This window comes from Mixophyes fleayi, chromosome 6 (assembly GCF_038048845.1).
Source record: "Mixophyes fleayi isolate aMixFle1 chromosome 6, aMixFle1.hap1, whole genome shotgun sequence".
Lineage (NCBI taxonomy): Eukaryota > Metazoa > Chordata > Amphibia > Anura > Limnodynastidae > Mixophyes > Mixophyes fleayi.
Window position 1 is genome coordinate 114,147,540 of NC_134407.1, and position 27,788 is coordinate 114,175,327.

The 27,788-nt window shown below is 39.7% G+C and overlaps 1 protein-coding gene across 4 annotated transcripts in view; it reads left to right on the forward strand.

Moving 5' to 3' along the window:
- Window positions 1-1,082: 1,082 nt before the first annotated feature.
- Window positions 1,083-27,788, forward strand: part of C6H10orf71 (chromosome 6 C10orf71 homolog) — an 86,785-nt gene continuing 60,079 nt past the window's right edge. For all 4 annotated transcript variants that reach the window (XM_075217171.1, XM_075217170.1, XM_075217169.1 and 1 more), the window contains exon 1: window positions 1,083-1,436. The gene's annotated coding sequence lies outside the window, so the exon portion shown is untranslated. The remainder of the gene's footprint in view (window positions 1,437-27,788) is intronic.

The following is a 27,788-nucleotide window of genomic DNA, read 5'->3' on the forward strand; positions in this document are numbered from 1 at the left end:
GAAGACAAACTATAGTGCTCTCTCTTTATAATATCGCGTTTGGCCTCGCCCCCCCCCTCCCGCCCTCCAAAATGACACGATTGGCCTCGCCCCGCCCCGTCCCACCGTAGAAAATGGCGTGATTCACCGAGAATCGCGTTTTTGACGCGATTCTCTGTGACATTGGAATGCGGGAGAAATGCCAGCTCGCCCGGGAATTTCGGGAGTCTCCCGGACTTTCCGGGAGAGTTGGCAAGTATGATTTTACCACCAAGACTTAAACCAGGCAAGTTTACACAATGTAGTGTAACTTGTCAGAGATTAGTATAATGTGTCAGACACTGGCACACTGCAGTCCTACTCTGTGTCTATGAACAAAGCCTGTTCTCCCAACTCTTTATAAACAAACTCCCATCACACCATGTGTTGCATCACTCGCACTGTCACTCAGCCCTGTCATCGGTGCAACTCCAGATTTAGACACTTCTCCATGTCCAGTGACATCAGTCTACTCTTTAATCTTTCCATGTGCTGCTCCACAGGATCTTTTATAAATAAACCTTCTAGGCACACATGCTCAAAGATAGGGAGATAAAGAGTCAGATGCTACTTAATGTGCACTCATTTCATGGAACACTAATAAAGGTGAAGAAATAAACAAAAATAAATGAATAGCTACTATGTAATAACTATTCCTCTCTTTACGGACACAAAATACAGAATAAAGAGTAATAGGTTTCTTAGTTTGTTATTTACACTGTACTGGGCAAGTTTTGTAAACTACTCTAGATAAAAAAAAGTATATACAGTACAGTGTGTCAAACATACAGTTTCATCACTGTATAATCTTATCTTTTAATTTTCAACTAGCACCCTGATAATAGTCATCCTCATTTTCTGACCTATTACACCCCACCTTCCAATCTTTGGACTTCTCTTTATATTAGGGAAGGGCATATGAGTCTTTGCCTGTGGAATTCATGGCACAAAAATTCTTAGATCATGATGCCACATGTTATTTTTGCTGATGACCCTGTGCGCCCCTGAACACTGCATACCTCCCACTGTTCTCTAAGGAACCTGAGAAGCATGATTCTCTCTTTGGGTATTGGCAGTGACTAGTACAGACACCCTTTCCATTCAATTTCAGGGGAACAGCAGAGAGTTTGAAATTTGTATCACCCAGAGATAAGAGCTTCTCCAGACACAGCCACGTATAAAAATAGACATAGAGGCTGTTACCATCTGCTAGACACCGGACACTGCTCTACGCTTGGATTTCTCCTTTTGACTGGGACCGTGGCACCCATAACTGTGTTCCCCTAACTTTGAGTCCTGAATCTGTGGATGATATTATTTAGGGGATTTTTACACTGAAGGCGGTTGCATCTGCAATTAAGGAACTTTGAGGTCATGAGGACTTGACATTGGATTCTTTACATACATTTAAGCAAAAGGTAAGCTTCACAAGCTGCATGATACTTTGTACATACATATATTTTATCACTCAGTAGGTAATAGTATATCGACAGTTTGTGTAGATGAGATTTAGATATGGAATATACTGTTTATAGACATACCAATACAGAAAACACATCTGTTTTCAAGCACTTGTAGATTTTAGCTATGAGACAGTTCTGAAACATCCATTGAAATGGCATGTCCAAGTTTTTCATGAAAAGGACTACATATCATTACATTTGACATCAGGCTATAGAGTGTATAGTGTTTGATCAAATGTGCAGCTACAAAAAAAGCATAGGAGGTGGACTCAGGGCCGCCATCAGAAATTGTGGGCCCAGTACAATGAAGCAGGCAGGGCCCCTCCCGATGACCCCTTTCCTCCCCAATGAACCAGGGTCATCTTTCCAACTGGGCATGATGGGCAGGTGCCTGGGGGCCCAGGGGGTAAGGGGGCCCAAGGCAATGAAAAAAAATCCAGTAGAAAAAAAGCGAAAAAAAACAAAAACCTTACCTTTTGTGGTCACAACCCGGCTCCCTCCCTGGTCCTCTCTTCCATGAAGCGGGTCAGACTTAGGCCATTGAAAGGTAAGTTAAGGGGGGCCCTAATTTATATATATATATATATATATATATATATATATATATATATGTGTGTGTTTGTGTGTGTAAAAAGTGATTATATATATATATATATATATATATATATATATATATATATATATATATATATAAACATATATTCACTTTTTTTTTATATAGTATAAATATATATATAAGATATATATATATATATATATATATATATATATATTATGTGTAAAAAAAAAAGTAAATATAAGATATATATATATATATATGTAAAGAAAAGATGGAGGAGGAGGCGCACATAAGTGTAGTACAATAATATAAATGTAATCATACACGAATCCAAAGTGGGACTTTAGCACCAGTGAAAAGGAAACCAGAGACCATAATGCATCACCCAAGTGAGCCAAACGGGAATAAAACAGGGGTATAATAGATAACAGGCCCCTCAGCATAAATTATAGGTCACCCAATCCAAATCTGTATGGGTGTATGCGTACCAGAAATAAAAACTTTTCCGCTTATCTGTAATATTATCCCATAGAGCAGCACGATCAGGTCACATTCTCTTCATTGCCAGATCATAAGGCAGAGATCATGGTTTGAAATGCCTTTCCCCACAGCAAACTAACAAGGGTGTGCCTGGTTCAGGCATACACCCATACAGATTTGGATTGGGTGACCTATAATTTATGCTGAGGGGCCTGTTATCTATTATACCCCTGTTTTATTCCCGTTTGGCTCACTTGGGTGATACATTATGGTCTCTGGTTTCCTTTTCACTGGTGCTAAAGTCCCACTTTGGATTCGTGTATGATTACATTTATATTATTGTACTACACTATTGTGCGCCTCCTCCTCCATCTTTTCTTTACAGGTATTTCCATGCTACACCGCTTGGCGTTAGGAGGATTGGCAGCCACCTGTACATGGGGAGTGTACTTTTGAGAAGAATATAGACTTTTATGTTGGACTATAATTTGTATACTGGTTTATGCTATAAGCGCCATACTTATATCTTGTACTGTGATATATATATATATATATATATATATATATATATATATATATATATATATATATAATCAAATTTTACACACACAAACACACATATATATATGTATATATATATATATATATATATATATATTAGTATTAGGGGAGAGGGAGGAGAGAGAGACTTCAGGGACTGAAGGACAGCGGGCGGAGCCGTGACTGTACTTGCGTTCCAAATGCCGAGCTTCCTGTTGGTGGAACGCATCCACTGCGGAAGTTAAGGCTGAAAGTACAGTCACGGCTCTGCCCGCTGTCCTTCAGTCCCGGCGTCTTCGCTGCTGTCTTCAGCCTGGCTGTCACAGTGATAGCCAGGTGAAGATAGCGGGCCCCCTGGTAAGAGTGTGCTGCTGGGCCCCCTGGTGAGCCCGGGCCCGGTACAAGGGTACCCCCTGTACCCCCCTGATGGCGGCCCTGGGTGGACTGTATCTATTCCCTGAATTACTAGTAAGAGAGTGCTTGCAGATTACAATATCTTCATCTGTTTACCTGTAAATGATGATTGAGAAAATGAGCAACACTGCCCTGCTTTGGAAAGAAAGTATGTTAGTGTGTAGCGACCTTTCTCATGCAAAATGAAGAGGTGTCGGTACCCAGCAACTACTATTTATTTGCCCGGCTGCTTTTTATGACTATTTGTGCAGCTACAGCTATTTATGACCAGTTTTCAAAAAGTATAATTTAGGAGTTGAAATAATGACACTGGCATGATTTTAAGTGTACTGGATATGCTACTATAAATAGCATGCAGTGGTTATGGTAAATATGTTTAATGGATCATCCAAACACAATGCAAAGCACCTGTCATGCACTTATTTCTAAAAATGTGTGCACTAAAAACTGCAAAATAACAGCATCTGTAAATGAATGGGAAGAAAATGAGCAACAAAATTAAAAATTGTATTGCTTTTATAAATGGCACCATGTGCCCGTTCTACCACATGACATAGGTCAAGTGCAAATTTTGTTACCACAAGTGATACTTACTTTTATTTATAAGTACCACACTTTGGTCTCCTTTAGCAAATAGTGGCACCTTTTTCACATCCTGTTTTATATATATATATATATTTATATATATATATATATATATATATATATATATATATATATATATATATAGTGTTCGGTTTTTTTATACAAATTACTGATAGATTTTAAACCACTTGTGTTTCTCACTATATTTTCACACTGGTTTTTGTCTCTTGAGTGACATTAGTTTTATTAGTCTATGACTACATCTTGCATTCTATCCTTTATTAAAACCATTCCACCAGACTATACAATGCATGTCAAGACAGGCATTGGGGGCACTTATTAAAACTGGGACACAGCAGACAATGGTTCTCTTCACTACGTAACATTTTTTAGAAATGTTGAACTGCTTCTACAGATTTATAAAAATTTTCTGTTTAAAAGCCCCTTGCTTCAGCTTGGTGCCTTTTATAGAATTTGAAAATGTCACAAGAATTTGTGAAAATATCATAGTTCAAGCTCAGTAGTGATATTATTTTTATTTAAATAATAATGATTAATAAATACTAATTATAAATATGCCAAGATACAGTTCTAAAAACTGCCCCACAGAAATAATATGAAAAAAATATGGTTGAAAATAAATTTGCAAAAATTCTCTATGTTTACAGAAAGTATCCGGACAGTTAAATTGCTTCCAAATAGCACACTACCAGATCTGACCTGGCATAGGACTATCTTGAGGATTAGTGTTGCAATTACTACTTACTTCTTTGTAAAAGTCATGCCATTGTCTCTATTATAAACAAGACCCCATTCTTCGTAAAGCATCTCGCTTTTACTTAAAGAGGCATTTATTTCCTGAGCAGCCACTTTATAAGTCTAGAACTCTACCGAACCATATATAAGCAAATTATTCAATCTGCAAACAGGTTTTATAAAGATGTTTTAAGGCTAATAGTCAGGGATAGTGTCCAGAAGTCAAATGAGGTATATCTAAAAATATATTTCAGTAATACATCAGTAATACATCAGTAATACATCCCAACTATTGTTGCAGGAATATACTTTAAGGAAACAAAATTTTAAGTGATGAAAAAAACTAATCTGGCTAAATAATAAAGAGTTAGAAGTATTATGAGAAAACCTTTAACGTGTTAAAACTAGAAGGGACCAAGTAGGTATTAAAAAAATACAAGTAACAAAATCTGTAACAAGGAAATGAGGATTTTAAAGATATAAGCGCAAAAAACATTGGTAAGTAAAGCCTAATTTGGACAAAAAAATGTAAGTACAGTAAAAAAAAAAGAATAGTATTGGGCCTCGGAAAGGTAGTTAAGATATAATGGATAGATAAAGTAAAGGCTACATTTTTTTCAACAGTGTTCAAAAGAAGGAAGAAATGCTTGGCTTTGCGTTGTGCAGTAATAACTTTTCAAATAATATTTAATAATCCAGGAAGAGGGGCTATACTTTTAAATAGGATTAATAAATTACAAGGCCAAGATGCTATTTTTCATTCTTATAATTCTTATAGGCATCTTCATAACAGGGTCTGTACCAAGGGGCTGGTGTAAAGCAGATGTGGTACCAACATTTAAAGAAGGGACCAAAAAAGGAGCCACAATAATATAAACTGGTAAACCTGACATTAGTTGTAGGCAAATTATTTGAAAACAATCTAATGAATGCTATTCAGAAATATGCTATAGGTGATAAACGTATTACACTATGTCATCATGGATTTATGAAGGGCCAGTCAAGCCAAACCAATCTTAAGAGTTTTTATGAGGAGGTAAATGTAAGTTTAAAAAACTAGGCCAGTGTTGGCTAACCTGTGACACTCCAGGTGTTGTGAAACTACAAGTCCCAGCATGCTTTGCCAATATATAGCAGCTTCTTGCTGGAAGGGTATGCTGGGACTTGTAGTTTCACAACACCTGGCGTGTCACAGGTTAGCCAACACTGAACTAGGCCATGGTTAAAGTGTATGTTACTTATATTTTAAATGGCATATAAATGGGGAATGGGAGAAGGGAAAGGATTTAGAAATACTAGCAGACGGTACGCTGAATGAATAAACAAATCCTAACTTGCACTTCCCCTAGGCATAAAAAGAGTGAATAAGCGCTGCCACAGGAAATATGATCCCCTAGCCCTATAAGTAATAGTGGAATACAAATAAAGTACCCAGGAGCAACAATGTAATAATGGTACGCTAAATGACACTGAATGGCATGCAGCTACTGGTATGCATAAAAGGAGAGATTGAATAACTAGATGCACACATAAGCTTATCACTGTATAAGTCACATGAGACCACATCTTGAATATGAGGTAGATTTTTTGGATCATAGAATGGCAACTTTATTACTTAAGGGAATGGAGAGTTACATTGGGAAAAAGGCAATTTAGATGTGATGGAATTAGTATGTATAAACAGTGGTTGAAGCAGTCATTTAGAAGTGGCGGTATGGAAATTTAGAAGGGATGGTATGAAAAATGTAATGGGAATGTAAGTGACTGTATTGTGTTAGTTTTACAATTAAGGCAGTAGGAGAAATGGTGGTAGAACATACCACCATATACAGCCCCACTTCGACCACTGTGTATAAATATATTTGAGGTCAATAAAAACATGTATCCAATGAGCACTTTATACCTAGGACTGTGCAGATGACATCCATGTTGCCTGGAAAAATGAAGTAGCAAATTTGTCCTTCTCTTGTGGCCATCTGAGATATTGGGGCCTATATATGAAGCCCTTAACCATGCAGAAGCTGCTTTTTAGGTATGGTTTAGACATGTTAAGTAAAATATTAATTTAAGAAAAGCCTAAAGCAAGAGATATCAGCATTAGGCAAATTACTGCATAAACTGCAGTCCCCGTAATAGTAAGTGGGGACTGCGGTCTGGGCAATTTCTACGCTTTGCTTTTGGAACTTGTTTCTGATGGCTAACGCCATTAGCCATTGAATTCTATGAGGAGAGCATCACAGAAGAGGGATCTTTGGATCTCTCTCTGCAGCCTTCCTGTTCTCCTTTCCGAAGAAGATTGCAAAATGCCTAACAGACACTGAAACAGAACACAGAGTTGACAGATCATTTTTAATAAATGAAGCGCAAAAGTAATTTGCTATCCTTGTGATGACAGATGGGACAATAACCTGTAAATTAATAAATAAACCCCATTGTGCCTCCATTTTTCCTGCTTCTTGAGCGCACCCAGCGTATAGCAGATTTTTTTAGGCACAAGCACCAGAAAGCTCACTTATAGAGCACTTATAGACCAGTGATAGACAACCTGATACGACCCTCTAACCTTCAAAGGGACACACATCACCCTTAATCTCAGTAATAACTTCAAATTTTACAGTTAATCAAAGAAAGAGACTCCTATTTGTAATAGCTCCTTTTAAGCAAGTGTTACAAGCTTTAACAAGCAAATTTGACAATAAAGTAGGAAAGACCTTAGGGCTGCAGTTAAAGGCTCAAAGGCAAGGCCTGATGCTCATCACTGATATACACACTCCCATTTAGGCAATGTCAAAATACACTCTGTTTTGTTTTGTTCTTGTCTACTTGGATATTTAAATGTTCTCTCCAGATTTTTCATCTTATTGGCAACATTTCATGATGATGTTATCTATGCAAAATCAGAAAAATTATTTTTGAACAATCAGGTTTCTGAGGTTTAAAGGCCACTCTGAGATTTATTGGCTTTGTCAGTTATCATTGTTATACTTTAATATAGTCAGCTATTGCTTAGCAAGGTTAAATGTGGGGATCATGATCTGTGTGTTACCTGTGATGAAATCCATTACTCTCTTGTGGAGAGTCTTTGGTGAAAGCTGGAGTTCCCATTGCTGCCCTTCAAATTTAGCCAGTGTCAATCACTAGCAGCATAGTGGGTTCATATACGGGGGTAAATGTATCATACTCCGGTTTCTTCAACTCGCGGGAGTTCGGCGAGATGACAGCAAAGTTTCCCTTTACAAAGGCAGCGCCTCTTTAAATTTTAGCTGTCATCTCGCCGAAGTCCTGCGAGTTGAAGAAACCGGAGTATGATACATTTACCCCATGGAATTATTCCTTATAGATGTTTTCAACATAACATAAAAAACAGTTCAATGTTATTACCATAACATTGAACTGTTTTTTATGTTATGTTGAAAACATCTATAAGGAATAATTCCATGGGGTAAATGTATCATACTCCGGTTTCTTCAACTCGCAGGACTTCGGCGAGATGACAGCTAAAATTTAAAGAGGCGCTGCCTTTGTAAAGGGAAACTTTGCTGTCATCTCGCCGAACTCCCGCGAGTTGAAGAAACTGGAGTATGATACATTTACCCAATGGAAGGATAGTTAAACAATGGATTTTTTTAAAATAAGGGGAGGTGATGATAGTGGATTCACAAACAGATTATATGCCATCTCCAGCTATATTTATTACAATGCATTGTGGGGTAATTTATACAGGAAATGAATTGGATTACCATTTACAAAGTCGGGAAGGCTTTTTCCTTATTACAGGTATGTTTTGCCTCTCTCTGGATCAATACCGCTAGCCATATACAGAAAGCAGACTTTTGTATCTTTTCAACCTAGAATAATGATACAAATATAAATGGCCATTGTTATGTGCAGCATTTTTGGCACTTATTTTATACTGTCAGAGTTTTAATAAATGTCACACTATCAGTTTCATGGCCTATCTTGAGCACATCATTTTGCTTGTGTACTCATGTTTTGACAGGTCTTGGATTACCACATGAACCAAAGTCAACTGAACAGGTGCTTCTGATCCTGGATATCATGAGGCATAAGCATTTATGAGACTTAAAATAGTGTTTGTCTTTAATCTAGACTATATAGTAAAGCAATAGCACTTAGTTTAATATTTAACTCTGACAGCAGACATGTTGCCACCAATAATCTGCACAGTAGCTGCAAATCTATCCACAAAAAGACATCATGGAGCTCAATAAGCAACTCATTGGTGCTTCTTTAACAGTCAGTTGCTTACCATCATTTCGACTTGGACAGTATCAATTTCTGACTATTTTCTATGACTTACAGTACATTTCTGCTATTCTTATCATGTTATTAGTAAAATACTTGTTTAGCACTTCCCTCACATGGAAAAATAAGTATTTAAATGTGAGACAGATCTATTGTTCAAACATGTCTTAAACATTGTGCTTTGTCCTTACTTGAATAAATCCTAATGGGGTTTCAACATTAAAATTATTTTTAATAAATAACTCCCTTTATCAATAACAGTAATTTAGTTATTATCCCTGAGACCCCCCATTATTTGCTGTTTTTAGATATAGCCGAGACATCTGTCAATCACTCTTGGCTCTGCTTTTTTGTCTTCATGGCAGGAGAGATTTGATAAGGAGGCTCTAATTGAAAGATTTAAGTTGTTGTGTCCCATGTCTCCTACTATGGAGAAAGCAGAGAAGCACCAAAGGTGATTGCCCGAGGTCCTGGATATATGTAAGTGCCCAGACCCTGCTAAATAGAGAACATGTTGGGGAACCAAGATTAGGACCATTATTAGTAAAGGAAGTTATTTTGTTAAATTGCTTTCCAAAGTACCCATTGAAACTTTTGCTGCACATGACAAAATTGAATCATTAATAAAGAGCCTGGGAAGCAACAAAAAGGTTGAGCAGAAAAGCAAAACACTGGATATAGAACATGTCTTGACAAGTGCTTTATAAAATGTACTGACAATGCTGATAAGGGCAACAATGAAAAATGCAACAACTGCAATAAAAATAGGTGCCTCTTAGCTGAATGCTTCAGCCTGCTTTCCAGCCTATTAATGACAGCCCACCTTATACACTTACTTTACTGATGGGACAGCAGAGTGTCAGTGAAGTACTTCCACTAACACGCCTTCCAGATCCTCGCTGTCAGTAAAATTTAGGGAGACAGTTTGTCCTGAGAGCAGAGAGCCCACACATTATCAGTTAAGGAGACAGGAACCCAGCTGGGAAGGGAAGGTGGGTGGGGCACAGGTGGCAATTTTTATAGAAAAAAAATATAGTTTACATTTGTGACAGGATAGGCTTACTGTAATTACCCTGTCTTTGGCTCATCAGTTTATCTGTGGTTTTAATAATTCATCTTGGTGTTCCCTTTTAATATCAGTAACCTAGCATTACTGACCACTCATGCTGGTGTTACTTGGCCACCATACACTCAACGACTGCAAGTGAAATCTGTGTACCAATTTTAGGACAATAGATGCTGCCACCACCAGGCTCCTGGAACCACTTACCTCTGTGTGTGGTATATAGCTGCTGCAGCATCTATTTTCTGGTAGCTGTGGGAATTCCTCCTGACTGATTATTTTGGATCAGGACTGCCTTGTAGCAGATATTCAGGATACCAAATTCAAGATAGGACATCTGTAGAACAGCTGTTAGCTCTTATCTATTGGATTACAGCAGATCATTTTAAATAACTAACTTATTTATTTGAATATTAATAGAATTCTTATTTGTACAATACTATTTAGCTGTACGAGGCTGGATATAGTCCTACATGTACTATTGCTTTTTTGAACAGGGCAATAAACTAGAACTTCACCATGAGCGTTCCGTCAGCGTGCACCAACCATGGACTGCTAATTGTTGGATGTATTACTGAAAAACGTGTGCACAGAGCCACCGGGCATATCACTCTATCATTGTGAGCCTTTAATGTAATCCAGCATCCTCTGCCAAGCTGGTCTGTTTTCGACATGAGAATTTTACAGGAAATCTGAGAAACCGAGATGTTAACATACCTAGCAAGGATTGCAATACCTGCTGATAGCTGCGAAGGGGCCACTAGTTTGCTTATGCGGCTAACAAGACTGCTAGTGATGCCTTCTTGAAATTTTGCCCAAACTAATGCATGCATGTCGTCACTGTTACCAGTTCCCACACTCCCTCTGGAATCCAGGAAGGTGACCCATTGCTGCCAAGCTGCCTTATATGATCTCCTGGTGTGAGGGGCTATTGAAGACTCCTCCAGTCCTTGAATGCCGACTCGATGATCTGCCAAACATAAGGCGGACATAGCCTACCGGTAAGTTGAGCGTTAGAGAAAAGTTCACGTAAGCGTCTCCACTGACGCTGTGAAAGGGCATCTGCAATTTCATTGTCCACTCCTGGTACATGCAGCGTCTTAAGAGAAATATCATATTCTAAACATCGAAGGACTAGATGCCGTAGCAGCTGGATTGCCTGTGGGGGGAGGATACACTCTGTTTATTGATGCACTGAACTACTCCTTAATTATCACACCAGCAAATGATATTGTGGCCCTGAAGGAAGGGGGACCAAAGATCTACTGCTACTATGATAGGGAAAAGCTTGAGGACTAACAAGCTGTTGACTTGAACCAGCCAGCGTGACGCACACCAAGGCCCTTGAAAATATGCGCCGAATTCACAGGATTCCAACGCATCTGTATGCAAATCAAGGATTTTGCTGGATATGCGACTTGAGGGCCAAATGCGTATGTCATTAAAAGAATCAAGGAAGTTGGACCAAACTTCTTAATCTCCTTTTATCTTGTCTGATAAGTGTACCCTGCTATGTGGACGTGTATGATCTGCAGTGGCCAACTGAAATTTCCTGCAGAACACTCGACCCATGGGAATTACCCGACATGCGAAATTGAATGAACCCAAAAAGACCTATCCGAAGGAGGGGAAGCATGTGAGGGACAGGGCTGTATTTATCAAGGTGCGGAGTTTACTATCTTTTCAACAGGAAGGCAACAACAGCCGGCAACGGAATCTATTTAATGCCTAAGAAAGAGAGACAAATCGTTGGTCCTTCAATCTTATTCTGCACTACCGGGACTCCCAGGATAGTGAAAAGATCTTGAGCTGACTTCAGAACGTCTTGACATATAGAAGAATCAACTGGGTCTATGAACAAGAAGTCATCGAGGTAATGAGCTATACCTCCATGACCCGGTCCTGCCTGGATATTACAGTGCAGGAAGGAGCTGAACTTCTCGAAAAATGCACATGAGACTGAACAACCCACGGGGAGACGAAGGTCCACATAATATCCGTCAGGCAGCTGAAACCCCATGAATCGAAAAGACTCCAGATGCTGGGGAAGGAGGCAAAAAGCGGATTAAATATCCAATTTAGCAAGCAATGAGCCCCCCCAAAAGCCTTTACTATATTGAGTGCTATCTCAAACGATTGATATGAGATAGAGCTATGTCTGGGATCAGTGAAGTAATTTACAGAACTACCGAATGGGTGGGCCAAATGCTGAATAAGTCTAAACTTCCTGGCCTCTTTTTTAGGACTACCGCTACTGGTGAAATTACTAACCCTGATATGAGAGGAAGGGGAAATGGACCTAACATGCAGCCTAACTTAACCTCTTTACGTAGTTTATCAGCACCAACTTCCAGAAATTCGAGTGCTGAACATACATTTCGTACAGCACGAGCCTGAACCTCTCTGCTAACAGTTTCAAACTGAAAGCCATCCAATAAAAAATAAATCAATTCTGCATTTGGAGAGAGCCTAAACCAACGATTCAGCTCCTCTACCAGAATAGGAGAGCGGACATTAAGAAGAAGAAGAAGGGCCTCCGCACCCTTGCTACCGCTGGTGTTTGGACGTGAACAATCCTTTGCAAAGTGGGGGCCGCAACATTGTAAGCGTGTATCGCCAGTTCGCCCCGCGGGTGCACACCACGCTATTGTAGGCAAAATATCTGTTCCTCATTTATTGGGGAGTACTCTGCCTCTCCTGCATCGGAAATGTAGAGCTGCTGACTTGTGGGGTTATATTCGCCTCGGGCTAAACCAATTTCAGCCAGACCTCGACATACATACAGTCAAAAGGGACCATCTGTTGCCCTGACCCGCTTTTCCTAAACTTTTCATCGCAAATGTGCCATATGACCCGCTGCCTGTCAAGAAGATGTCCGTTATAAGGTTGAGGTATTGCCAGACATCGGAAACCGCCTCCGGGCGTCACTCTATGTACGTAGCTGCGAATAATGAGAAACTTATTCCTCCCTTCTCTTTAGCTGCCACTAAATCCTCCCTGGCCTCTTCCGTCAATACAAGTAAGTCAACATAGAAAACTTTCTTTATCCTATCTTGAGCGCTGGGGCAAAGGCCACTAAGGCTGTGTTGGAACATTTAACGACACCTGCGTTCCTACTTGCTCACTTATCATGGAGTTGGCTATCTTTATTCTGAGATTTTGACCTGCTAAAATGTTCATTGGGAATTTGCATCAGATTCCGCGTACCCTGCTCATCCTCTGACGAACCTTCTCTAGTGCTGTCTTTTGGTGAGCTGTGTAAAGGTGCAGAAAAAAAGTTGTTATGCTCACACGATGTGGACGCCGTAGCTTCCTCGAAGGCAGGGTTTCTTAAAGTTGGTGCTGGAGCTGAAACTGCTGGCACCGCTGTCTGGGACGTATTCAAATTCAGTGGTCTTGCCGCCGAATGACCTGTTGACTCCGAAGTATGTACCTGTGATCCTGACAAAGCAGAAAGATTAGCAGTTTCAACGAAAGGAAAGGTACTAAGGGGATGGGACATGGATTGTGCCTGTTTGTGGAGGGTGGCTGTCAGTATTTCCCAGGTATGACCACGGAGAGAGTGTAAGTGGTTATAATGACTTTATTAAGACACACAGATGACAAGGTAACTTGATTGCAGTTCAGTATACAAATGAGAAACAACAGGTAGCTTCAGCATACAGCGTGGAACTACAAGTACAATGGTTGTTGATGTGGAAGTCCAGTACACAGATAACAGCAGTAGTAGATTTCAGCAAGCAGCGTGGAACTAGAAGTACCAGGTATAATGGTTGTTGATGTGGAAGTCCAGTACACAGATAACAGCAGTAGTAGATTTCAGCAAGCAGCGTGGAACTAGAAGTACCAGGTATAATGGTTGTTGGTGTGGAAGTCCAGTACACAGATAACAGCAGTAGTAGATTTCAGCAAGCAGCGTGGAACTAGAAGTACCAGGTATAATGGTTGTTGATGTGGAAGTCTAGTATACAGATAACAGAAGTAGTAGATTTCAGCAAGCAGCATGGAACTAGAAGTACCAGGTATAATGGTTGTTGATGTGGAAGTCCAGTACACAGATAACAGCAGTGTAGACAGAAGCTGAGCACAGGGAATGCTCACAGGAGTGACCTGATGATCTGGCCCAGACTGTTTGAAGCAGGCAGGTTTATATAGGCCTCATGCAGGTGATACAACTCCCAGTGATCAAGGAAAATAGCCAAAGTAGCACAGTGGCCCCTTTGGTGGGCAGTGGTACTACAAGTAGAATGCATAACAAATCCAATAGAGTCACTGCAGACAGCAGCTGCAGAATGCAAATCGTGGGCAGTAATTAACCAATAGAGGGAAATGTAAAAGAAGGAATGTGCTGTGCCCTAGGAAGCATTTATGAACTATACTATGGGGGGTAGTATAGGGACTGATGTGAATGAGTTCTCTGTACAGCGCTGCGGAATTAGTGGCGCTATATAAATAAATAGATGGTGATGATGATGATGATCCATCTGTCGCTGCATAGTATGTCCGGCTGGCGGGAGAAGAAAATCTCCCTCTCCTGCCAGGCTGTCGGGCAGTGAAGCTGTTCGCTCCAGAGCTCGAGATCATCACGGATCCGCAACATTGCCGCACACGCAGCCAATTCTGCTCCGGCTGTTAGAAACCCGGGGCAGTATTATCTGGAGCCCGTATGTATGTGGGGGGATTGATAGGGTGGTCGGAGAGCACGGAAGGAGGGTTGGGGTTGGAATGAGAACGGAAAGAAAATGACAACCGAGGCGGGGGGTGGAGGGGTCGGCATAACGGGCAGGAGGAGGTGCAGATCTGCTGGGACAGGACATAGTGAAGGTGCAAAGAGGGAGAGAGGGACCTGAGGAAACAAGGGGGAAGAATAAAACGGGAAAGGGAGAAAAGCAATGAAAATGTGGGGAAAAAAAGATAAAGTCACAGGAAAGAAACGGTCAGGAATTAGCTGTCAGCAGTAGACAGAAAATAGAGGAATTTAAGATATGCTTTTGAACTGATACCGGGCCTGCAGCAATGGAGTCTCCAGCGGAATTTCTAGCCAGGAAGAAGCTTGCACACATGCTGTGAGATACTATATCCTAACCAGGACACTCCCGCAAACAAAATCATTGCCTGGAAACAACAGTGGGCTTTACCAGGACTGTGTCATCAACAGACACTAACCCTATCCTCTTCATTAAGAATGTTCAGCTTATGGCTTCACTTGTCATTATTTGCATCAGTCCCTGCACTATTGGGGCTTACAGTCTAAATTATCTATCACTCTAACACACAATAGGGTTAGTTAGAGTTTGTTGGTAGTCAAAAACATAGTGGTTGCCAATTGACCTATAAGTATGTGTTTGGAATGTGTGCGGAAACTGGAGCACATACAAAACAGGGAGAACTTACAAACTAAACAAAGATATGTCCCTGGTCAGAATAGAGGCCATGGCCCCATGTGCTGTGAATCAGCAATGCTAACCATGTGCCACCATGCCACCCATAGGTGTGTGTATATAGATCCCTACATATTTCAGTAAATGTTAGAACACATAATTACATAAAATCTAGCTTAATATACAGATCTACCAAGTCCGCTCATTATTGAAATCACAAATAGACAGTGGGGGAGATTTACTTACCAGCAGTTTGAAAAACACTTTTACTATTTAGTATTTTGCAAAGTCAATTTACTGTCATCCAATGTGTTGAGGTCTGCAAACCCATAAACCGCATGTGGTTCAGATCAAACCCCAATGTAAAATCAATTGGGAACCATCTTCTTTTACCTCTTACATTCTGTAAGAGCCCTGTGCTACTTAGCATGAGGTCTGGTCCTCTAGGGAGGGGTCAGAAAAAAGGATCAGACACCTGCAACTAGAGATTACAGGCTCAGTGCTGGCAGTCCAGGTGAAAATATATTGCAAGCACTTCTGGCGCTCTAAGTGCCATCATGCACTCACATCCTATGACTGTGATTACATGCTGGTGTTTTTAGAACTACAAGTACCAGCATGCATATGGACACATTTGCATGCCCACAAATGAATTGTAATATCCCTGTTATTATGTAAATGAATTACAGTCATACTTTATCATGTAAATGAATTATAGTGCCCCCCATTACTATATAAATGAATTATAGTGCCATCTTAAAAAAATAAAAATAAAATAATAATAATAATAATAATAATAATAATAATAATAATAATAATAATGTGCATAATCTATAATCATAATCTTCTTAGCTTGATCCTACGTATTCCATATGGGAAGATAACCCCTACCCCCCCAGAAATGGACAGCTTACCAGGAGCACTCAATGCACAATTAATTCATCTCTGGTACCTAATTCAGAAGCAGCCTAACAAGTATAGTATCTTACACCCCTCAGCCAATGACAGATAAAAGACCGCTCCTGATTGGCTGGATAGTTATTAAGTAGGCTAAAAAAATGAATTATTTATATGTCATAATCATCATCACCATTTATTTATATAGCGCCACTGATTCTGCAGTGCTGTACAGAGAACTCACTCACATCAGTCCCTGCTCCATTGGAGCTTACAGTCTAAATTCCTTAACATACACATACAGACAGACAGAGACACTAGGGTCAAATTTGATAGCAGTCAATTAACCTACTAGTATGTTTTTGGAGTGTGGGAGGAGACTGGAGCACTCGAGCACCCGGAGGAAACCCACGCAAACACGGGGAGAACATACAAACTCCATACAGATAAGGCCATGGTCGGGAATTGAACTCTTTGAACTCATGACCCCAGCATGCATATATATATATATATATATATATATATATATATATATATACACACCGTATATGCTTGAGTATAAGCCAACCCGAATATAAGCCGAGGCACCGAATTTTATCACAAAAAACTGGGAGAACTTATTGACTCAAGTATAAGTCGAGGGGGGCTTTTTCAGCATAAAAAATGTGCTGAAAAACTCGTCTTATACACGAGTATATACGGTATATATATATATATATATATATATATATATAGATACACACACATATATATATGTATATATATATATAAACAAAAACAGACATAGGTGCTCTGCACTCACCATGTACAGACTGGGGTGCAAGAGGGGGTTGCCCCAACTCACTGACCAACTCACGACTTTGGCGTGAGTTGGTCAGCTTAAACATATATTGCAATATGTGGAACTAACATTTCCTGTTTTTAATATAGAACAGTACTTGATATAGCATTAATTATGTGTTTAGAGAGTGCAGAGTATCACTGTTTTCTTTTATATATATATATATATATATATATATATATATATATATATATATATATATATATAATGGCAGACAACTTTCACTAAAATGATATATCTATATACGCACTTCTGACCTTCAATCTATTCAGAATGCTTCAGCTAGGCTCATCTTCCTCTCTCACTGCACCTGTTCTGCTTCTCCTCTGCGTAAATCCCTTCATTAACTCCCTGTCCATTTCACAATTTAGTTCATGCTCCTTACCCTCACTTACAAAGCCCTTACCAACACTTCTCCACCTTACATCTCTGACTTTGTCTCGAGGTACATACCTACCCAGCCACTCCGCTCCGCCTCTGACCTTCGCTTTAATTCTCCTCTCATTACCTCCTCCCGTGCTCGCCTCCAAGACTTCTACCATGCTGACACTAAGCTCTGGAACTCCTTAACCCTTCTCACTCGACTCTCCCCCAAACTTCAATCCTTCAAACGCTCTTTTAAATCTCACCTTTGCCAGTTTGTTTATCCTACCGCCTTCTCACCATTCTATCTATCACCTCCTCTTTCTCGTCTACCACCTAAATCAGGGGTGTCGAACCTTTCAGCTTCCCTGGGCCACATTGTAAGGCGACAAGTTGTTTTGGGCCACACATAAAATACACTAGCACTAATGATAGCTGATCATCCAAAATAAACATAGAAAATATTGCTAATGCTCCTTGTTGCTGCTCAGTGCTTCAATGACATGCTAATGGCTGCTGTCAAACATCAAGTGATATTGTTACATTTTATGAAGGGCTTCAATACAGCAGTCATTAAGACAGGAAGATAAGGTCCGTGATGTTCCAGGACCAGGTGAGTTTATGCACCGGTCAGCGTCCCTTGAAATAATAAAAAAAACCCTTAACTTACCTTTTAATCGGCTTGTTCTCTGATCCTCTTCTCTTGTTTTTTCCGTTTCACTGCTGCTGATAGTTCGCGCGGGTGACTCCTATGTGCTGTGCTCCGCAATGTATGTCGGACGTGATGACGTCACGCCCGACATTCACTGCGAGCCAGGGGCGGATCTAGGCAACTGCTCTACCCGGGGCGATTTTAGGGGGGGGATTTAGGCCCCGCCCCCTTTCTAATCTCTAAGGCTGCTGACGGCTCAGCATTGGCAGTGTGCTGTCCCGCTGCTCTGATTGTGTTTAAAACACAATCAGAGAAGCCGGGCAGCACACTGTCAATGCTGAAGGAACATGCACAGTGTGCAGCCGTCAGCAGCAAGCCCCTGCTAGGGGGGGGGGCGATCCGCCACTGCTGCGAGCACCGCACAGAGGAGGAGACCAGGGAGGGACCGCATGACAACAAGGTAAGTATTTTCTTATCTTTTTCTTTTTTTGCAGGATTTTTTTTTTCATTAACAGCCCTGCCCCCTTGCCACAACCAAAACTCCTGCTGGGCCACATTTAAAGGCATGCTGGGCCGCATGCTGCCCGCGGGCCGCGGGTTGGACAACCCTGACCTAAATCTTTCTCACAGTTGGTCCTACTGTCTCTCACCACCCCTCCCTTTAAATTGTAAGCACTCGCAGGCAGGGTCCTCTCTACCTATTATCCCATTTCTGTCTCCTGTCACCATAGCACTACTCACACTCATCTGAGCTACTGACATGTATTACCTCATCTATTTGTTGCTTGCTTCTGTATCCGGCGCTATGGAATCTGTGGCGCCTCATAAATAAAATAATAGTAATAATTATATATATATTGATATATTGAAAATAGCTAGAACAAATCAGGCCACGGTTCATGAAAAACAATCATTGACCAGCAAGGCAGCAAGTTAGGGGCAGGAATATAAAGTCAGTGAAGCAGGTGAACTGTCCAAAAGTTCACAAGAGAAGAACCTCTTGTAAAACAGAGGCTCTGCAGTGCTAATATAAAATATAACCTCCTGACAACTAGATGACAGAAAGCTGACTAGCAATACATGGTTCCAGGGAGATGTTGTGCAATAGCAAATTAAATCCTAGAACGCATGAAGGGGTTAAGTGCACACGATGCAACATAGCATTACCATTCTAAAAGTCACTAGTTAGATCACATCCTTAATATGGGCAAAATTTTAGGCTCCTCACTGAAAGAAGGACACCAGAGAACTCAAGATTGTTCAGAGGCAGGCAAACTCATTAATAAAGGGAACTGAAAGGTTAAATTATAAACAGAGGTAAGAAAACCTAGGTTTGTTTAATATGTTTGAGGTCAATAAAAATATTTTTCTAACAAATTTTTTGTATATGAACCAGGAGGACAAGCCTGTTTCACTAACTTTATAGGAAGAGGCTCTTTAATGTAAGAGTGGTTAAGTTGTGTTATTTCTTATCAAATGAGGTGGTGATGGCAAAATCGCTAACAAAAATGTATAAAGGATTGGAAGACTTTCTTAAAAGAAAAGGTATCTATAACTATATATCGTAGAGGACATAACTGGGTGGTTGAGCTAGGAAATCCCAATTGCCATTTTTTGGGATCAGGAAAGAATATTTTCCCCCTATGAGCTTAATTTGGCAACTGTCACAATGGGGATATTGTTTTGCCGTCCTCTGGATCATTTCAATTAGAATTTGTAGAAAGTTGAACTTGATGGACTTGTCTCCTTATTCAGCCTTACTATGTAACAATATAATCATTTAATCATTGGACACATGCCAAGATAATTCAATCTGTTTTACACTTTCTTACCAATTCAGATTTAATAAACAATTAGCAAACTATCACATTTATTGTATGCAAGTTCTCAATTAGCGTTTTTATTTAATTTTGGTTTCCATTTTCATCTTAATTCTATATATAGCTATGCAACATGCAGTAGCCTACCAAATTAGTAGTGCACAGAGAACTAAATCAAATATTTCTTTCCAAAGCAAGCAGGTCTTTCTATATTTTATAAACTGTGTGGTAGCTGCATATAAAATCAATTATTCCCTTTTGTTAGCAGCGCCTACCAGGAACATGAAAAAAACATATGTCCCAAAAGCAAGTATTTTATAATAATTGCAATAAATAAAATAGTATCAATCTCCCAATACAATGTGTGTAATATATTTCCTATAATACATTCCAACTTTAATTAAAATATGTTTCCCAGTTCAATAATACTGTACTTCTATTGATGTACAATAAAACAAAGTGAGTAATATATTAATATCTAGCCACTGAACATGTGCATATACAGTAAAAGCAGTTTACTCAATCCATGAAGGCAAGCAAGTACAAAATATAATTAATAAAATATCCAATACTAATACATCAGGTTAAATATACACATAGTAGTTGCTCATTAGGCCAAGGTCCTGATTATCCATTCGGCTGATTAAGCTGCAGTAAAAAAAAAAGAAAATATGAAAGAAAAATGTACTAAGATTTTAGTAAGGTTTAATATTGACATATTCCATTGCTAAAGACTGAAGACAACCAGTCATCCTCAAAAAGACACTTGAGGAAAAACGAGTGGGAGAGACAAGGATGGTGACAGGTGCAGGCATGACAAATATTGCTGTGACCCTTTTAAAAAGCCCAGAAGAAGCAAAATTTTAAATTAAAGACACGTTTATTTTCACCTACTAAAAACCCACCTGTTTAGAAAATCTTACCAGTCCTCCACTTAACCATTTCACCATGTAGTATACCTCACAATCTTTCATCCTCCATCTCTCCCACTCTTGCTTCTTGCCCTCAGAGCCACTTACATTAGCTCACAACCATGTGTTAACCATTTGTCAGCCACTTTCCTTTTAGTTTGTTCTAGTGAGCAGGACCCTCTTCCCTTCTGTTCTCATTACCTACAACGTTTGCTCACCAGCTACGCTGCGCACTCCCTCCTTCTGCTGACTTCAATCCTCCATTATCTCTGTACCTCTTTCAGTGGCTCTAAACCTATTAGTTTTGCCCACGCTAATGAGCACAGGTGTCAGCCTGTGCTGAATATATCCCTTGCACTCCAGTAGCTGTCTTAAGAGTTGCAGTGTTATTTGTTTACTGTATTGTACTGTTATACCTAGTACTGTCTAGTTATTTGCCCTTTGTACAGTGCTGTGGACCTCATGTGGCACCCGATAAAAAAAGGTTAATGATAATGATAAAAATAGTGTATGAGCCTAAGGTGGCCTGAATAATTAATCAGGCCATTATTAAGCCATATATTAAAATAAATGCCCAAACAAATCTCTATGCCAGTGTTTCCAAAATCCAGTCCTCAGGGAACCCTAACTGTGCAGATTTTCCAGATAAGTGAAATAATTAGTACAACCCATGGATCTTTAACAAAGCATCAATTAGTAATGAATACACCTAAAAAGTTGGACTCCATTTCTAAATAATAAGATAAGTTGCATTCATACCAATGAATAACCTTTCGCTATTTAATATTATGATCCCATTCATAGAATTATATATAATAACAATCCTTAATAATTTTGTATATTTTCTCAGTCTTCAAATAGGAACACAGGTGGGCATAGCTGCACACTTCTGAAAATCCAATAGTAAGTCAATATGGTTGATAAGAGTGTTGTTCAGATAATACACAGACAGAAGTTCATCTCTCTACCCTGAACAACATGTATTTCAGAGGTGCTCAAACTCAGTTCTCAAGATCTACCAACAGTTCATGTTTTCAGGATTTCTTTAGTCGTGCACAGGTAAATTAATCTATTTTTCTGAGTGAGTAATTATCCCACCTATTTTAACAGCAGAAATCCTGAACACATGACCTGTTGATAGTTCTTGAGGACTGGGTTTGAGCACCACTGATGAATTTTATCTGTATAACGTGAGTGCTTCTTTGCTCAACATCCATAATAAAGAAACAATTGGCAAACAAAATGTCTTTATAAATGTACTACAGTTACGGCTCCAGTAGCTGTGATGAAACATACCAAAGAAGAATAATGATAATGAGCTGCAATCAAATTTATTACCTCTCCTTCTTTTAAAATAACATTTATATTATGTTTATTATGCTGTGTTGTGTGCTGCATTAAATAATCTATAAACCCATTTTCTAGATTTCAGGAGTATTGAATACTTTTCAGACTCCTGACCAGCAGGAGTATTGTTGTCTGCTTGTGACGCATGATAGAAAATGCTAGGATCAAATTTGAAAGAGTCCTTCATTTTGTCTTTTTTGGTTGGTGTCACTTGAGTAAGGAGTGTTCTTACATGGATATTCCATTGTTCATTGCTTTCAACAACATTTATGGAGGCAGCCTTTTGAAAGGCATCCTTTTCTTGTCTGCAGCCAGGAGAAGTCATTTCCAAACAAGACATAGGCACTGCCATCCAGGGATTCCCATGGAGCATCATCAAGGCTTCTTGAATCACAGAAATTGAATGGCTGCTGCAGATGTTGATGTGTCCAAGGGGTCTATTTATGACCCTTCGTTTTTTCAGTTGAAACTTTTCAATCCTTATCTCCTTGATAAGGATTGAAAAGTAACTGCTATGTATTAAAAAAAATCTCAGGGACAGCAGTGCCGATAACCTGCTGTCCCTGAGAAGTGACTCACCAGTGTATCGCAGTCTTATCTCCTTCTTGAAAGCTGCAGTGATCTTCTCTTATGTTTGTTTTCTTTACTGCCCATGCGCTGACTGTAAATGCCAGGCATTTCATCTCCCAATGTCTGTGTTTCTTGTGAGACGGACAGCATTACTGAAGCATCAGTAAATTAATGAATGAAGCTCTACAATATTTATGTTTAATAAAATGTACATTAAACTAGATGGGTATATTTCATGGTAAAAAAAAAAATAAAGGTCTGGAAAAATAACATAAAGTTAACTAAATGAATGCTTTATTTGCTTACAATATCTGTACTGTAGTTAATAGCAGAGATAATAGCAGAGGTAATCTGTCTCTCGGAATCAGTGACCAGAACAGTGAACTCTGGTGAACTCTGGCATGTGACTGGGAGGGATCAAATCCCTCCACCCCTCCAAACAGACGCCGTCCAGCTCTGCTGAGCTGATAGGTGAGAAAACTTTCACTTATGAAAATGTACGCCAGCTTCAGATGGCGTACATTTTCATGTAGAAATTGAGAAAGATTTCAATTGCTAGACTTTAATACATAGCGATACTGAGTGCTCCCCATACATTGTTATGGGGAGCACTCAGATAAACGGTAACAGGTGCAAAGCAGCAGATATTGGAGATATGCTAGCTTAAAACATAATGATTTTACCGGTAAAGCCCCGAAAACAGCATTTTCGGGGATTTTCAAGGGGGGGGATACTTTGATAAATAGGCCCCCAAGTTTGTAAGGGAATTTGCAGTCAAAAGCTGTACAAAGCAGGGCCATCTTTTCCATTGGGCACGATGGGCAGCTGCCCGGGGGCCCCACGGGCAAGGGGGCCCCATAGGCACGGCTCTTAATGAGAATAAATAATCCTGCAAAAGAAAAAAACCTGCAAAAAAGACCTACAAGGGTCACTGAGCAAGTACATCTATCTATCTCTCTTTATATATCTATATCTATATCTGTATCTGTATACATCTATATATCTATATCTATATCTATAGGGGCCCCGGTGCACTGCTTTCCCCGGGGGCCCATAATGTTGTTAAGATGGCGCTGTTACAAAGTTAGGTTGCATTGAAATCTACAGCATTCACCTAGAAATCTTCTGCTGTTTTGGAGTTCAACTCCCTGTCCCTGTGATGTCAGAGGCAGGGACCTCAATGCATCTCACTGAACTCGTATCAGCAGCACTTGCCACACTGTGAAGTGAATATATAGATACTGAGTTCTGCATTCTGCATCTAAATACAGGATTCCTGACAGAATGGAGATAAAAAGAATATCCATGATCTGCATCATGTTCCAAATTAATGAGGTAAAATTTCTAAATTACCACACAAAATGGGTTATCCTTTCAAAATTCAATTTGCCAAATTCAATCACGAAATTCACAAAGACACAAAACACAATATACATGGGGTAAATTTTCTAAATTACCACTAGAAATGGGTTCTCGTTCCAAAATTCAATTTGCCAAATTCAATCACGAAATTCACAAAGACACAAGTCAGCTTAAAGCAACATTAATGAAAGTGCCTTTTTCCACCCCAAAGCCTTTGTTCTCTCTCTTTCTCAAAAGTGCTCTCTACACCCGTTTTATCTCATTTATATTTGCATCTACATAAGGAAATCTCATTTTCACTGCTGCGCAAAGCTAAGCACACTATTTGGAACGCCTTCACCCAACTCCTTCCAGTGGCCAGTGCAACCTCCACTCCTCTGGAAACATCACCATTTTGGTGTGCAAACCCATACATGGTGATTTGTTTTTGTGTTTTAGTGAGTTGGTGGACTTTAGACTATTTGATTGTTTGAATTTCTTTTATTATGTTTATTTTATTATTTTTTTAATTTCATCTTAAATAAATAACCCCCTGGAATTATCATGGTTTGCTGAGGCTCTGTCTGAAACATAAAAGACAGATCAGACAATGGGTATCAAAACCACTTCAAGCTCTTCGTGGTTATCGACACATAGGCAAATCTGATAACCTATTGTCATACGCAGGTCTCCCACGGCTGCAGCCCGGGAGCCGGCGCGCCTACCTGTCTCCTGATTCCCCGCTCTCCTCCGGCTGTCATGTCTGCGGTGGCTCTCCGCATGCACAGAAACTGTCTCACCTTTCTTACCTTTCCTGCTCTCCCATTGGCAGTCTGTTATTTGCACTCTTTTATAAGGTTCCTTCCCTCACCTCTCTGTGCTGGTTCTTCTCATCAGACTCCTGGCCTGGAAGCAGCTCCTTAGTCTGCCTCTGGATCTCTATCTCTCCAGTGTACTGCAGCAGATCATCGCTCATCAGATCAACTCCTTAGTGGTAACTTCCACAGATCATCGCTCTCTATCTCTCCAAGTGTGCTGCTACAGATCATCGCTCACTATATCCACTCCTTAGAGGTAAATGTTGCAGATCATCGCTCTCTATCTCTCCAAGTGTACTGCCACAGATTATCGCTCACTATATCCACTCCTTAGTGGTAACTGTTGCAGATCATCGCTCTTTATCTCTCCAAGTGTACTGCCACAGATCATCGCTCACTATATCCACTCCTTAGTGGTAACTGTTGCAGATCATCACTCTCTATCTCTCCAAGTGTACTGCCACAGATCATCGCTCACTATATCCACTCCTTAGAGGTAACTGTTGCAGATCATCGCTCTCTATCTCTCCAAGTGTGCTGCTACAGATCATCGCTCAACAAATCCACTCCTTAGTGGCAATCTGGGGGTAAATGTATTAACATGCGGGTTCTTCAACACCCGCATGTCCAGCGTCTTCGGCGATTAAATTTAAAGCGGCGCTGCATTAAATTTAGTCGCCGAAGACGCTGAACACGCGGGTGTTGAAGAACCCGCATGTTAATACATTTACCACCTGGTGTCTACCTTCACTACCTGGTGCTCGGTTCTCCGACACCTCTCACTGGTAACTTCCATAGAGGGGCGTGACCTGCAGGGTGGAAGCCGCAAAGCCCAAATTCTCTTGCGTTAATCCCTGGCGAAAACATTCCGCCTTCAGCTCTGTTAGACTCCGCGCTCCTGGGAGAAGTACTGTCAATCCCAGCTGATACCCAGAAGGATCCCACTAATCCTAGTAGATTCATGACACCTATTCTGCAAGTTGAGCATTTTGGTATATCACTGCACTGCAAGGATGCAAGAGTTTTTCTTCCAACCAATATTTATTTTCAATACCAACTATGCACAATCAACATGTAGTGAGCAGGTAAAACGTTAACAGGATGGAACATGAATACATGTGTTATTGAAATCGAAACAGTACTCATGTTTTTTTCTTTAATATGCACAATATATATGGGAACTGTAATTGTGAATATTTTGCAGTTGGGGGAAACTTTAGTCACTGTCAATTGTTGGAGCCAGTATTTCAAACCTTTTAGCATGCAAATGTTTTTTGATGCAATACTGGCAGATGACCTAATGGATAATGTGCAATTTTGCCTACCATGATATTTCAGCTGGAAATACAAGCATTTAAAATATCAAACATCTATCTCAAGTACAATATAGGATATCACATTACCTTGGAACCTGCTTCCCCATTGTTGTATTTGTTAGATGAAGATCATGGGTATATCTAAATGGCCCACCTGACTGTCAGACTTGTAGTGAGGTATGAAATGTAATTATTTTGCAACTCACCTATCCCATTCTTTCAGAAAACAAAAGGTGTTTACAAAGCACAAAATTTTACACTTGGAACCCTGGTTTGATTCTACAGAGTCATTATTCATTCACCTTTTTGCGTCTGCATTAGGTCTGATTTTTGAACTGATCCAGTTTGACGAAATTTAAGAAATGTATACAAATTTCAAGTTTGGATGATTTGATTCACTCATCGCTAATTGCAACATTTCAATATGAAAAGGAATCTGGAACTATTGAAACTATATGTGAAATATTCCATATCTTCATAACATGCAACTATTGCTGTCCTTAATCCCATAGTATATCATGTCAATATACTATCACAATCATTAAGAAGGAGCAAATCCAAGGATTTAACTAATCTGCCCCATACATAAAGAAAATAACTTTTTTTCTTATTTATAGGGCCCCCAAATTTTTGTTCATGGTCACAGTTGCTATGTAATAGTGAGCAGCAAAAGTTTCTCCACATTTGGCTCTCCTCTCACAAGAGCTAAATGAAGGGTGGGGACCAAGAATATGATTTTCCAACTCTATTAACTAGCGATTCTACTTCTTAAAACAGAGAACACAAAATCTTAAAAAAATCACTACAAATTCCAAGTTATTTCCACTTCAGGATAACCATATTCATTAATTTAAACTTCTCATTTTCATCCCAAAGTGCTGCTTGATTTAGCTTCATTTTTATCTTAAATTAAAGCATCAAACCCATAAAAAAAAATAGGTAAATAACTAGGGGTGTGCACTGGCCACTTTTCGTGTTTTGGGTTTTGGGTTCTGATTAGCTTGAGGTTTTGGGTTCTGATTGGTTTTGCCAAAACACCCCACTCAAGGTTTTGTTTCTGATTTAGGGTTTTGGGTTCTGATTTTTTTTTTTTAAAAAGCATAAAAAGTGCTAAAATCCAGTTTTTTTTCACTCCTACACTATTATTAACCTCAATAACATTCAATAACAATTATTTCCACTAATTTCCAGTCTATTCTGAACACCTCACACCTCACAATATTGTTTTTAGGCCAAAAGGTTGCACCGAGGTAGCTGGATGTCTAAGCTAAGCGACACAAGTGGGCGGCACAAACACGTGGCCCATCTAGTAGTAGCACTGCAGTGGCAGACAGGATGGCAGTTTGAAAAACTAGGCCCCAAAGAGCACATAATGCAAAAAAAAATA